Source organism: Ursus maritimus, unplaced genomic scaffold (assembly GCF_017311325.1).
Source record: "Ursus maritimus isolate PB19 unplaced genomic scaffold, ASM1731132v1 scaffold_5, whole genome shotgun sequence".
In the NCBI taxonomy this organism is placed as follows: domain Eukaryota; kingdom Metazoa; phylum Chordata; class Mammalia; order Carnivora; family Ursidae; genus Ursus; species Ursus maritimus.
In genome coordinates this window covers 75175914-75191655 of record NW_024426663.1, presented here as the reverse complement: position 1 = coordinate 75191655, position 15742 = coordinate 75175914, and positions in this window count along the sequence as shown.

Below are 15742 nucleotides of genomic sequence, written 5' to 3'. Positions count from 1 at the left end.
TCTGCTGGAGGTTTTGCTTACGCAGCACCGTCTGCAAGATGCATGCTGTGCCAGGTAACACTGCAGCTCCCTGCTTCTCTCCTCTGAGCCACGTGAGCAGAGATAGACAAGCATCCTTCAGTGAAGGATGTCTACCCAAAGTCCCTGTTAGTAAAATTTAAAAAAAAAATCATTTCCTGCTTGAAAAAAGAAACAAAAAACTGAATACACACCAGTATTTCCTTCATATCATGTATAAACACACCTCAAGAAGCAGAGCTTGAAGGAAAGCCCGTGCATCACTTTGCAGTTAAAGTTGGCGAGAAGATAAGGCTTTATATATGCAATGATAAAATCCCAGCCCTGTTTTTCCTTCTTACTGAAATCACTGCGTTAGTTAATACAGTCTTCAGTGGGTTTTCCTAATTCCCAGGATGAACCTTTAACAACTCTTCCTTGGGGGCTCTTTCCTCAAAAAGTCTCCCACTGCCAAAGGACATTCTCTCCTATGATGGTGGATGGACCCATCTTCTATCTCCTCCTCTATTTACAGGAAGACTCAAAACCCCCCAGTCATGCCTGGTTCTTCACATCCATTTACTCTGCATGGCCAGATTCTCGCCAAAACTCAAGCTTTTTTCTCTATCCCAAGATCTTTCCATCTTCCACTTCTTCACGGCCACATCCCTCTGGTCCCAGCTATTTCTTGTTTCTCTGGCAAGAGGCTTCCACTTAGTCACCTAACCTCGTGTTGCCCTTTCCTTCACTCTCAAAGGTTTGCAGTTTGTAATAATGAATTTGCTTTACTGGCTTTTAGTTCTCCACGCTCCCCAAACTCTGAAAACGATCTCTTTGGTTCCCTTCAACCTAATCATTCGTTCCTCACTTCTCCGCAGAGGGACATGTTCTACCATCTCTGTTTCTCCAGTTCATCAACTCTTGGGTTCTGGAGCCCTTTCTCCAACTGGGGCAACTGGACAAGAAGCAGAATGGATTGCCTCTGCGCGTTGCAGACTCTTAGCTACTCCCCTGCCTTGGAGTGAAGATGTTCGTGCGATCTTCAGCCTTATCTCCTTGTACTATGAGGTATTATGAGCAAAGTACGGCCTGCACTTACTCAGAGGAGCGTTAAAGGGGAAACAGTGCCACCTAGAGATAGTGGCAGAAACAATTAACTGAAGATCTTTAGGAGGATGACAAATCTTAGAAGATAAAAGTTAGGGTTTCTCAGAGTTCCTCTGCAATCTCCATTGCTAACTCTGGAGGATCTGTGATTATTTTTATTTATTTATTTTTACTAATCACTACACCCAAGGTGGGGCTTGAACTCACAACCTCTTCTGACTGAGCCAGCCAGGTGTGCCCCCCCGCTGCCGCCACCCAACACCTGTGATTATTTTTAAACGAATGACTGTCTACCGTCATTACTTCTTTTCCAGACTTCTCACACAGGAAGGGAGCATTCTTTGGAGGTGGATGGAGATCACACACTATATATGAGAGAGGAAGAGAAAATACGTGTGGCCCAGGAATTGTGAAACTCAGTTCCAGCGCTACCCCGGCCTCTAGCAGGTTGTGTGGGGTAACCTAACCCCCTGAGGCTGTTTCCCGTAAAAAGACAAACGGGGAGCTCCCTTACGATACCCAGATGCTGAAGTTTTAGATGCCTGTGTGAGTGATCGTGGATGTGTGTGTCGTACGGATATGCACACCTCCCCCCCACGCACACAAACACGTCACCCAAAAAAAGAGGATATATGACCTTCCTAATTTGTTGACCATCTTTCTGGTGAATACACACAAGAGTATCCATTGATATCAGACCCTAGAGAAATAGAGATTAACCTGAGCTCAGAAACCAAGAAAGTCAGCATGCTTTTATTAAAGGTAAGCGTTCAACATGAGAAAACAATCTTAATTCCTATGGTATATTCTTCTGTGGCATCGAGGTAGTGATTGGAAGCACCTGTTCTGAAACAAGACTGCCAGGGTCCAAACCTCAATTTTTCCATTTACTATCCCTAAGACTTTAGGCAACTATTTAGCCTACTAATAGCTCAGGTTCCCTACTCGTGAAACAGGAAGAGTGAGAGAACCTAAGTTAATACGGTTACAGTGAGGATTAAATGAGGTAGTGTATGTGAGTTCTTTGAACAGTGCTTGCCATACAGTGATAGTTGCGTGAATGTTCAATATGATTCTTTTTTTTTAATGTTTTTTATTATATTATGTTAGTCACCATACAGTACATCCCTGGTTTCTGATGTAAAGTTCCATGATTCATTAGTTGCGTATAACACCCAGTGCACCATGCAATACGTGCCCTCCTTACTACCCATCACCAGTCTATCCCATTCCCCCACCCCCCTCCCCTCTGAAGCCCTCAGGTTGTTTCTCAGAGTCCATAGTCTCTCATGTTTCATTCCCCCTTCTGATTACCCCCCCCCTTTCCTTATCCCTTTCTTATCACTACAACCAGTGAATAGAAAATTCCAGGGGCTAGAGAAGTTTACAATATACCTCTGTCTTGTCCTGGCTTGGTTCCATGCCTGAATGGAATCACAACTTTTTAAAGGAGATGGGAATCTTTGCAAATTGAACCCCTCTATCCAACAAGGAGAGCTTTGTGGAAGAGGACCCACATTTAAGTAACCAATTTATTTTCTCCTATGTGCCCAGAGAAACCTATAGACAAGATTTCTCAAAATGGTGGTCCCAGAATTTCCCCTTTCCCCCCACGAACAGACTCAAACCTGTCCCCCACCCAGCACACCCCCCATTCCTGTCCTTCAAGACGTAATAAATGGCAGCACCCACGTGCTTAAGCCAGGACCCAGAAGTCAGCCTTCATTCTTCCCTTTGTCCTGTTTTCTACAATCAATCATTCATCAGCTACAGTCATTTCAACTTCCAGAATATACCTGTGCTCTGTCCACCTCTCTCCATCTCCACGGCGAAATCTAAACTCTTACCATCACTCTGAACTCTCCCATAGCCTCTGCCTAGTCTCTCAACCTCTCTTGTACTCCTGCAATCCAACCAACCTAGTAGTCACAGACCCTCAGAAAATGCAAATCAGGTCATCAGGGGCTTTATATTTGCCATTTTCTACCGTTTCCACAACAATATAAAGCACCAGGGTTTTGACCAGTGTTTATTTCTTGTTCTTCCCTGCCCTGATCCCATGTCTGATGAGGTGCCCATTTTCTCCACGTTCAGATCTTGGAGTCACGTATCTTTCTCCAACTCCTTTCTTTGCTCAACGATCTTAACAGCCTGCGCGTGCTGGAGGAGGTTGCGTGAGGTTGCGTGTTGGATTAGCCAAAGTTAGTTTGCTACTTTCTGAACTACTCCCTGACAGACATCAGAGAATTAGCAGCAGGAGACCAAAGGGAAGCACAGCTGTGCTTCCTTCCCTAAACAATTCTGAATCGGAGTTCCTAGCAGGATGCCTGGCACTGTAGTTCTTCAATAAACATGAGCTGGATTCATGCATGAACTAATGAATGATTGAACAAATGATTGAAAAAAACCCCCACCTGCTGGCTGTCCTACTTAGCGGCAGAGAACTAGGAGGCTCATGTCTCAGAGTCTATAGTTCCTCATTAACATTAGCCATAAAAAATATGTTGGAAATACTCAATGTCCCCAAGCAGAGCAGAAGCCACGTAGCAGGTCCAAGTCTTTCAAGAGTGTCACCAGTGACAAATGTCTTCCCCAAATTATGCAGACCCCCAAGGACTGGGTTATCGTGAAAGCTCACCATAGCTACGGGTCCTTATCTCTGAACCTAAGTCTCAAAATAAGAAACAGCCTATTTCAAAACCAACAAAACAAAAAACCCACTTCTCCTGGAGAACTGGAATCATCAGAGAAGAGAATCACAGTAATAATAACTTATTTCATACAGAGTAATTAATAGTCTCAGAGCATTATACACATGGCAAAATGCCCACCTCAAAGGGAGAAGAGCATATGGTAACACTAAACACATTCATAACAAAGAAGCAAAGAATAAACAGAAGGCTTTGGTTCCTAACACCTGTATATTTGGACTGCCCCCTATGGTAGTCTAATTTTAATTTGGGACAGGTTTTGTAAGATCGGCCCATCTCTGAGCAAGGTCAAGCTCTCCCAATGCCTATTGTTAGGACACAAGCTTTCCCCTCTTCCTTCCTATCTCCCTTCTTGTCCCCCACCTCCCCTCCTATCCTACGCATGTCTAGAATGTGTCCAGTCAACTCAGTGTTCACTGAACTAATATTTAGCAACATAAAGTGGCATTCTGTAAATGATAGCTACAAGTGGCAAATGAATGTATTAGAAAATGTATTACTGGGGCGCCTGGGTGACACAGTGGTTAAGCATCTGCCTTCGGCTCAGGGTGTGATCCCGGCGTTATGGGATCGAGCCCCACATCAGGCCCCTCCGCTATGAGCCTGCTTCTTCCTCTCCCACTCCCCCTGCTTGTGTTCCCTCTCTTGCTGGCTATCTCTATCTCTATCAAATAAATAAATAAAATCTTTAAAAAAAAAAGAAAATGTATTACCCTACTAGTTCTAGTTATGAAAGAAATGCAAATTTTAAAATGAAAGGTACCACTTTTATATCTTTTAAGAGGGTGAAGCAAAATAATAGGAATACCAAATTCTGCCAACTTATCGTGAAACTACACTCACACATTGGAATATGTTTGACAAACCGTTTCAGGAGCTGTAAAAATATTAATACCCAATAATCTCACACACGCTTGGGAATAGCTTCGGTTTAAATAGAGCAGAAACAAGTAAAGTACTACGTACATGAAGAGAAATGTTTAAATATTCAGCATGGAGGAATGGTTAAAAGTCGTGTGATACATCAATCCAATGGACTTTGTCATATGCATTAAAAATCTGAAAGTATTTTTACATAATTGTTGATCAGAAACAAGTCAAAATAGTAAACTCCCAGAAGAAAACCTAGCTGTAAAAGGACCATCTATGTTCAGGTGTCAAAACTCCAGGACACTTAACCATAATTAGAGGGCTTGGGGTCAATGCACTCAGGGAAGAACCTGTCAGAAGCAGGGAAAATAACTCCTTCCCAGCAGTACTAGCAGCCAGGGTTCTCTGACGAGAGGGAACGGGATGAAGGACAATTAAGGGCATTTGGGAAGCAAACTTCCACTTGGTGACACTAGCACCTATTTTTGGTCTTGTTCTGTAAGAGGGCATTGCCATGAAGTGACCCAAATTAGGTAGTGAACAAACATTTGCAGGGAAAAACAATTTAAATGAAATAAGGGTCACAAACAGCCTCAAATACCTCCGAAAACAGCAGACTATAAAAGAAGCATTTGTGTCCCGTTCCTTCCTCCCCAACCCCCACTTTTGGAATGAGAAAAACTCCAGCAGAAGGTGAGTGGAATAACTCAGCGGAGCAGGAGAAAGGGGGTGAGGGGTGGACACAGGCCCAGGAGGGGGAGTGGCGTAAACTGTGGCGTAACTGTGTCATGGGAGGACCTCTTCTCACCCCAGAGCATCATGTGATTTTCTGCTTGAGAATTGGGTCTTTCCAGTTCTCAAAGAAGTATGCTCTTTTATGGTCAACTTTGCAGGCAAACGTCCTAAAACTCACCAACTCGTTTATCAAATGTAACAGCAACGCCTTGTCGAGAGGCCTTTCTGTGAGTCTACATTTTATTCCAGTAATGAAAAAGACGTGTTTTGGATTCTCCTTTCTCTGCTTCACCGAATGGATTCCCTCCCTCTGAGCTTTCAGTACAAGAAATAAATCACAGAGCAACATGGACCATTATCTCTGAAGGTGGAGGGGAAACAACATACTGTTTCCTTGCCCTCCCTGCTTTCCATGCCGTCAGTGTTTGGCAGGGCTTTTGCAAATGAAGTCAAGGAGAAGTTGCCATTTAAAAGGTGATTCCTCACTTCACCCTTGGGTGCCTTCGATCAATTACTCATTCTTTAACGGGGTCTTTCTCCCTCGCACTGCCAGGACCGCGCACCTTCTCATCAGTGAATAGCCGCCGGGAAAGAGAATGAATTCCTATACACATCATTGTGCCTGGGTCTTTCAGTCTTCCTGGAACCAAGGGAGGGGGCTGCGGAATCAGAAAGACTGGGACCACTAGTAAGGAGTCAAGTCTATAGAGGAACCTGGCGTGAAGGACACAGGATTCCAAGAAAAAAGCAATGGGAACAAACACTGTAGACACTCACATTGGGATTACACTAAAAACCCAAAAAAACAGCAGCACCCACTGTGCAGAAGAATGGGGTTAGTGTGCGGTCTTCCTATGCACCTGTCTTATTTCAGAAGCCGGGATTTCACCCATCACATAACCAACTGTATGTCTAAGTTACAGGATCTACAATTGTCTACAATGTGAAATCAATTGGCAACAGAAAGTCTCCTGGGTAGAAATCCTTAGGTTCGTTCTTCATAAATGATGCTTGGCTGAAAACGAAAACCTTAAAAGAAGCATGGCCACGTTCAAAGGCTCAGGAGCGCTGGGTCGTGAGCCGGCTGTCACATGGGGGCCAGGCTGCTTTCCGCAAGTGCATTAATGCAGCATTCCTGGGGCACGACTGGCCATCGGGCCTCATGCCCCCACACTTCCCAGGGGCTAATGAGAAATGGGGATTCTCAGCCGCTCCCCAACCTCCTGGATTTGAACCTCCGCAGGGCCAGGGCCCAGGCATTTGACAGTTAACAGGCCCTCCAGGTTCTTGCTGCGAGCTAAAGTTTGAGGCGCCCCAGCAAGCCAAACATGATTCACAGACACAACGCTACTCTCGAAAAATCAGAATGACGTCCAATTCTGCAAAACGTCTAACTCTGCTCAGGCAGCCTGAGGCTCCTCCTTAGAGTGTATACGTGTCCACGGCTTTCAAAGTCATCCAGGCTCTGCACCGTGGCTAGGGAAGAGCCACATTTTGCCTAGATTTTGGAAGCTAATTCCTAAACCCTGGAATGGCAGAAGGGTTCTTGCAGAGGGAGACCCTAACTCTTCATCACTTACTCCCCTACCTTCCTTAGAGGGAAGCAAAGCTCCAGGCACACAATTAGTCACCTTGAAGTGGATTCTGCAAGGTGGGCTGTGCAGGAGAGCAGAGGGAAGCTGTCTGAGCTCCCACACTAGAGCCACGGATTGGGGGGGGGGGCACACCTGGCTTCACGGGCCACCGTCAGCAGGTGGCAAGCTCAACCGAGCTTCTCAGAACTTCCATTTGTTCCAGCATCCAATGAGCCGGCTGACTCATGACCTCCAGTGTCTTTTCCAGACCTCACATTCTGTAACTGAGCCTTGGCCAAGCCACGTTGCCAGTCTCACCTTCTTCCCCCAGAGAAGAGCAGCTGACGTTCAAGGTGGCGAGAGCGAGAGCATCCCCGCCAAGCTGATGCAGGTTCAGCTCATCCCTACACCACCTATGAGCTGTGACAACTTGGGAAAAATCATTTCGTGTCTCTGGGCATCGTTAACTCACCTGCACATAGGGGTCAGGGACCTGCCTTGTAGGGCCGCTGGGCAGATTAAGTGAAACCGTCGATGTCATCTCCTCAGATCAGTCTGGTAGCTGGTGGCTGAAGAATAAATATTAGCGTCAATCTTTTCTAGCTTTTTGTGGCACGGTTATCACGAAAGGTATACGCAAAGCCCGGTGTAAATGTGGCACGAAGTCCCCACTGTGGGAAAATGAGCTAAACGACCTCTAGGGCTTCCTCCCTCCCCCAATCCCACAAGCACAGACACCTCGACAGCTTTCTGACACGATGCATGAATTGCATCCAGTGTTCGTACTTGCTCTTACATCGGCATGCGTTGTAATTACAAAGACCGTGATTAGCGGCAGGCTGAATTACCTCCACACGGTTTAAAAGACAAAACTGAGAAACTGACGGATCTCTGTAAGCTGCCAGCTTGGTTCAAATATCCAGGTGGCATGAATTAAAATAACATTGCACATTTTGATCTAATGACGAAAGAAGGGAAAATCCCCTTTGAGGGAGGTGGGGGCATGCTTTCAAGGAAAGCATAGGGAAATGGTGAAGAATTTTTCTGCCCCATTACGAAGAAAATGGTTTGAGCCTGTCCTTAGGAGGCCAAAGTCTGTGTAGGGTCCTGATGGACTTTATTAAATATTTACTGAGATTGCTGAGTTCCTGGTACTTGGCCTTGACTTCTGACTGAGCTGGTGAGGACGGCTGCCTCTTCTGGGTGGTGTATCTGGTCCGGTGGATTCCCCTGGATAAGGAAAAATGAAGACATTCAGGTCTTATTTCTTCTAGGCTAAAATCAAAGTCAATAGAAAGCAGCAGTCGTTCTTTTGGGTCAGAGCCGCATGCATTGCTGGGGTACAGAGCTAACAATGCTCGGGGCCTCTGAGAAACCCCTGGGGAGGGGATATCAGGGCAGCCATTAGGGTGACCTGTGTCCCCTTGTGCCCGGGACTGGCCTGGTTGTGGCACTGGAAGTCCCCGTGCTGGGAAACTCTGCAGGCCCAGGAGACCAGGAGAGCTGGTCATCCATGACACACATGGATGTCCGGTCCAAGAACGAAGCCGCAGCCAGGATCTGAGCCCAGGCACACCCCGGAGAGATTGCGGGTTCCGTCCCAGAGCACCGCTGTCAAGCGGATAGCACAATAACGCAGGTGAAATGAACTTGTTGATTTCCTAGGGCATGTGAAAGCGATGTTTCCACATTACTGTGTGCATGGCAGCATTACGTCCAACAAAAGCACTGTTCCTACCCTCTGTCGCCTACAAAATGCTAACCACGGTCTGCGCTTTCCACGAGTCATGACAACTGATCACGGATGACCGTAACAAACACAATCATAATGCAGAAGTTTGAAAGAGAGGAAATATTACCCAACCGTGACACAGAGACATTAAGTGAGCAAGTACTGTTGGAAAAATGGCACCTAGACTCACTCCAGGGGTGCCTGGGTGGCTCAGTCGTTAAGCATCTGCCTTCGGCTCAGGGCGTGATCCCAGGGTCCTGGGATCGAGCCCCACATCGGGCTCCCTGCTCAGTGGAGAGTCTGCTTCCCCCGCTCCCTCTGCTTGTTCCCTCTTTCAAATAAGTAAATAAAATCTTAAAAAAAAAAAAAAAAAAAAGAATGAATCCTAAGAAACAGAGAAGCAAAATAAAGGTACAGATGGATGCTGGGGCGGGCTGGGGGATGAAGAAGAGGAAGGAGAGCAGGAGGAAGGGGGAGGAGAGGACGGAAGGGAAGGAGGGAGGGACCAAGAGAGGAAGGAAGGGAGGAAGTAGAGAGCTCAAAAATTCAGAAGTCCAAGTAAATCCATGTCAAATACAGAGAATGATAGGCCCTGCAGAGTGGGAAAGAGTTCCTAAATCTAGAGCTCTCAAATACCTGTAGAAAAGCTGAGGCCCAGAGGCCACAGTGACTGTCCAGGCTCTGGGAGCAGTGCAGCGCGGGAGAGCTAAGCACAGCCCTGTCTCCTGCCTCCCAGCCCTCCCTCACCCCCACCCCCTGTGCCCTCAGCCACAGGATCCTCTTTTATTTCACCAAAAAATCTGTGTTGGAACGGATTTCAAGCCGTATCCGACACAAATAACATTTCCTCAAAAAGGGATCTTTCTGCTAGGCTGGAAAATCATACCCAGGGAGTTTGTTGCCGTAACAAATGTTGACCTAAATATGTACACTTTTTTAAAAAAAGAAAGCCAATTAGAGCTCCTTCCTACCTCAAAAAAGAAAGGAAGATAGGGAGAGGGAGAGAGATGGAAGCTCTTTTACCTAAATAATTGCAGCCAGCACGCTGTCAGCTTCCGAGAACGGGCTGGGGGACAAGCCCTGCGGGATCCTGTGACCTACGGAATGTAGGTGTTGGCTGCCTTAGTGAGTGAAGGGTCCCACTTCAGCCCGGAGCAGGAGAAACACCCAGGACCAGGGCCAAAGACCAGAGCCTGAAGATCCATCCGGCAAAGAGAAAACACTGTCCTTTAAGGTAAACAGAGATAGGAGAGATAGAACTTTGTGCCTGGAATCAGCTTGACCCAAAAACAATCGTCCAGTGGACAAGTAATGGAGGGAGGTGGCCTATACTGGTTAAAAATAAAACGCAGGTGAGGGGCGCCTGGGTGGCTCATTTGGTTAAGCGTCTGCCTTTGGCTCTAGTCACGATCCCAGGATCCTGGGATCGAGCCCCGCGTGGGGCTCCCTGCTCAGTGAGGAGTCTGCTTCTCCCTCTGCCTCTGCTGCTCCCTTACTTGGGCTCTCTCTCTCTCTCTGTCAAATAAATAAATGAATAAAAATAAAAAATAATAATAAAATAAAATGCCAGTGAACGATAGCTAAAACCTTATGTAGTAAAGTTATTTATGTTCTGGGTTTTCAGAACGCTCCCTTAGTGTCTTGTGTTTCTTCCAGAACTTCTCATAAGAATGTTTCCTTTCAGGTCTGGTTTCTGTGAAGTGTTCATTGAGCACCCATAAAACCTTTGCACAGAATCGGCACCCTCATCTCCCAAGAGGCTACGTAATTTTGTTCTCGTACCTATATAACTCTTCATTCACAACTCTGTCCTCATTCTTCCCTTGAAGATATATTTGTTTGTTTGAGAGAGAGAGAGAGCGCACACGTGAGCTGGGGGGGGCGGGGCTGTGGCGCTGCACAGAGGAGAGGGGGAGAGAGAAAATCTCAAGCAGACTCCCCACTGAGCGTGGAGCTGACTTGGGGCTCCATCCCACCACCCTAAGATCAGGACCTGAGCTGAAATCAAGAGTCAGGGGCCTAACCAACGAAGCCACCCAGGCACCCATTTGTTTTCTTCTGAAATAATCCCACCATAGTCCATCGAAGCCATTCAACATGCAAACATCTAAATCCTCAAAGTTACAGAATGATCCATAGTCTGTCTTTTTGGGAAACCCTTTCCCCCGGGCACACAGTATGTTGTCATGCAAAGCAGTTTAACCAGGCTGAGTAAAAAATATAAGAAAATAGATCCTGGATTTCCAGATGAATTCTTGCATTTTATCTGAAACCGCCATAGGTAACAAATATAAGTGTCAGCTTCTTTATAAAGTTAATGTTCATCCTAAACAAAGAAGAGGAAAGAAAAAGGTCTGGAAAGGCATTAAGCAGTATATTCGTGTCCGGGAATTATTTCCAAGTTTTACAACTGCTTGTATCATGCAAAGACTTCACCAAATCATCCAAACGTGTTTCTTTCTGTTCCATAGAGAAGAGTACGTTCCCGCCTTAAAGCTGTGAATTGACTTTGGTGGGGGCTGGCCTCAACTCACTTCATACTCTGCCTTTTCTTTAACATTCTTTCTAGTCCTCTGAGAATACACAAGGAGGAAATAAACACCCTGTGGACCAACATTATTGTAGGAAATAGTTGAAACATGATTGCTTCAGATGGACAGTTCAGGTGACAGAAGTAGAAGAATTTCTATTACGTGAACTGCTTTTCACTTCTCACTCTCCAGGACATTCTTCAATCAACACACTGACCTTTGACATTTTTTTACCCCTAACCCGGCTAAAATAAGGTCTCTCCCTCCTCCTCTCCCCTTCTTGGCAACCCTGACAGATAAAATCTCCAGTTGGGCTATTGCCCAAGGAGTCCTTAGTTAATTGCATGTAATAATGTCTCATCCTAGTTTTAAATGCTAGAGCCGTTTCTCCTCTCCTTGTAATACAATATAACTGAGAGCTCCCACTGCCCTGGGAGCCCACTGAGTGGCTCTTCTCCCCTCTGAGCATTTTAGAATACCACAGCGCTTTGCTGAGTGGTGGTGATCTTTAAATATTATGCAGGACACCGGGCTAAATTAGTAATAGCGGCTGCTGACAGTGCTCCCTGGCCAGCTCTTTGCCAAGGGACTGCATTGCTAAGCCAGTGACACTTCTCACTGAGACATTACATTTAAATAAATGACCAGCTCAGTCAACTGGCAACCAGCATGTTTATCCTACCTAGTAGGAAGGCTTTTATTGCAATGCAAACTTCAGAAATTAAAAAACAGAAAGGTATCTGGGAGCAGAGACTATTTCTTAGAATTTCTTGCATAGGGTTGGACTGCCTTGGGAGGGTTCTCCTCTTATTCTAAGAGTTATAGTGCCTTCCAGCAGACTGGAAAATGTCTTCAGTTAATACAAACCTTATTATAGCTGGAGACAGAACACTGGAGCCCATCTTGGTACTGACCATACTAAGCAAAGCACTCTCTAGACATTTAGAAGGGTTTTGATTTGGATCTGTATTTTTGGCCAGGAAACAAAAAGAAATCTCTTTATCTGTGAGCGCTTTGATTCTTTTTTCTTTTTATGACCTAAGCAAAAAATTAATAATCCTAAATCATTCTGGCAAGTCGCTTGTAGAATCCTGAGGTCAGAAGAGACACATTACGTCGTACTCTCGTCAACAACTCAAAAGTGTACTACTGAGACATATTCTCTCTTTGCTCCTCAGGATTGCCACCCCCATCTGGAGGAAGCCATTTAATTTTTCTTGGCAGGTTCCTCTTGGCCTGCAATTCAGGGACAGTGCCAGTAGGTGGTGCTGGTGCTAGGACCTCATAGAGTGTGGTCCACAGGCATTAGAACTGCCTGGACGATCTTGCTAAGAAGGCAGATTCCCAGGCCTGTGCCTATACAATCCGTCTCTCTGGAGGAAGAAAGTGAGAATCTGCATTTTTAATATGCCTCCAGGTGATTTTTTTTTTTTCACTTCAAAGTTTGGGCACCACTTACTCAAAGAGCTGTTTCCACCACTGGCTAACTGAGCCTCATACTAGCTTGCCCTTCCCCTTGATTGTGTTCTTGAAGATCGATCCTGTGATTTAAAGGGCAGAAAAAACAGCTCTAGAAAGCCTATCAAAATATGTAAAACACAACCCTCAGTACTAGCCCTCCGCTCTCTGACTCCTACAATCCCTCCTCCAGTCCCACCCCACCCTCCAGGGAGACTGCTCCTTTGTGCTGTGGCCTTCCAAATGCGAGCCGTCTCCCAGAGCTGCTCAAGAGCCAGACAGGCCCAGGGTCCCCGGGTTAACACTTGTGTGACTTTCGGTAACTGACGTAGCGCGTACGAGCCTCTATTCGCTCATCCACATTGTGGAGTAAATAACAGCACCTACCTGATTGGATGAAATGAGACAATGTCTAACAATTCCTTACCATTCAATGATCCTAGCTAGGCTAACCATCACCGACAGCTCTTTCAACTTTAAGGTCAAAAATCCTTTTCTCCAAGGGTCAACAGCCTAGAGTCAGTTGCCTTGCTACCAGAAGCCAGACCCTTAACAACTTTACCAAAAAACAATACCAAAACCAACACAAATTACTAGCCTATTACAACTGGCTCAAAGAGCAGGGCACAGCTCACTCCTTTTGGAGCCTCTGCTATAATGTGTGCTGCTCACTAATGGTTGGTCGTGTCTGCTTGCCGCTGACTCACACAGGTTGAGTCAATTAAGTGAAATAAAGACATTTCCATGTCCGTTTTGTCTGCCTCTGGGAGCACTTCTCCAGAAGGTTATGTATAACCATGGCACCAAAAAGCGATCTGAAGGGCTTTATCATCTCTATACTCTCTATCAATACCGCCAAAGCCACTCAGATAAACACAATAAAAGTGAAAACCCTGTGCTTGCTGTGCCAACAGTTTTAAGACCCACACTGAAGCCCTCCCTTCCAACCAGCATGGCTCCTCCAAATCTACGTAGACATTCTGGAGCTTCCACTGCCTTCAAGAAATCTGTGTTTGCTAGCGATCAATTGATTCATGGAGATGCTCCCTGGAATTGGATACAATGTCCTCACAACTGTTCTCTAATATGCAAAGAAGGAAACAATCATCCAGGTGTCCATCAAATTAATGGAGTGCTCCCACATGCTAGGCACGGGCAAGGCAGAGGAGGACTCCAAGATCAGTCCCTTCTAGGAACATGCATTTCAGTGATTAGTGATACGGAAGTATCTTAGAAATAAAACAGAGCAAACCATGTGACATCACAGACTCAACCCCAAGCAAGAACTTAACAAACATTTATTTCTTGACTTCTCAAAAAACACAGACCTCATGGAGCCCCTGGCTGGCTCACTTGGTAGAGCATGTAACTCTTGATCTCGGGTCACGAGTTCAAGCCCCAAGTTGGGCGTAGAGCTTATTTTAAATGAACGAACAAACAAACAGAAACAGACCTCTTTCAGAGGAATCTGTTTCACTCCGATTCATACCCCAAATTTATCTGGGTTTGAAGAGATCTGAAATAGCTTCAACCACACTGTAACAGCAATTCCAAATCTCCAAAAACCTTGCCACAGGTTTCTAAAACTTTTGCCTGAATATTTTAAGAATCCAAATGTGAAAAGAAAAAAAAACACCAAAAAGTCAATGAGCCCACTAAACCTAGAAACAAAAATCTGAGTTAAAGACGCTAAGGAAAAGAGACTCCAGAGGCTGTTTGCTCTAAGTGATGGATTAGCCTTCGCATAGATCGGTACTGACCACTGGTTTGGCAGAGACTCATGAGAAATGTCCTGCGTCATTCTCATTTCCATTCAACGCCATTCTCATAGCACCACTGGAGAAACCAGATGCCATGGAGTGTGGGTGAGAAACGGAGGAACCGAATCTCCTCCCTTCTTTGCAGAGATGGGCTTGGTGGTTACAGAGCTCTGCTACTTCTAGCTTGTGTGACCCTGAGTAAGCTCACTTTCCAATCCTGCTTTCCCCTCTCTAAAGTGGGAAAGGAATTGTATCTTCCCCATGACATTGATGGCAGGAGGGAATGAGGCTGAGCATCTGCCTGCCACACACCTTCTTATCTGGAGCTCTCATAAGAGCCCCACTGGCGTGTCTGCCATCACTGGGGAGATGGTCCCCAAAATGGTCCCCTTACGTCATCATCATCTACGTGGTCCGCACTCAGGATTCACTGAATGCCTACTTGGGAGATAGGAGACCCAAGCCAAAAAGAGGAAAGAGCTAAGTCTGAGGCTTTCTGAAGCTGATTTTAAAAAAAGTTTAATGGAATACAACTAGTAAGAGGGATGATTAACTGAGCATTTCTTGTGTGTCCGTCACAGAGCTAAACCCTTTACCCAGTGCCTCATCCAGTCTTGCTCCCAACTGTCGTGGGAGAAAGATGCTCTTATAACTCTTATTCTAGAGATGAGGAAACGAAGGACTGGAGCATGGAGTCACTTATTTAATGTCCCCCAGCTAGAAATAGCCATGTTCCAAGCGCCACAGCAACCTGTACGGAGAGAAGAAACACCTCCTTTCTTTCCCCAAAGCCATGCTGTCACACTCAGGACAAGCCAGGAAAGTCGCCCAAAGTCTAGGAACTGAAGCCAGTTACTGTTGTTTTATGTAGGGTCTCTCCGTCTCTCCCCTCCTTCCCTCCACAAAGCAGCCTCCCCGTCTTATCAGAAGATATAGATGTTAACTATTAAGAAAGATGAAAGTCAGATAAATTTTGAAAGATAGCGTGACATCATTTTAATTACATGTCTTCCTTTGAGTTTATGGGCAGAATCCTGGCCTGGGAATCAATCATCCTCTGTCATTCAAATTCCCTTGTCTCTGTTTTCTTTTTCTTTTGTATGGTATCAAAGACTGTAGATGATGATCTTTTTCAACAAAAGAAGGACACCTGGAAGAAGCCAGCTGTGTGTCTGTCCACAGCCTGGCTGCAGACGGTGCGTGTGCTGTGTGATGAGGAGAACGTCCTGCCTTCCTGACGTGCGTCCATAGGCAGAGGAACTCCACC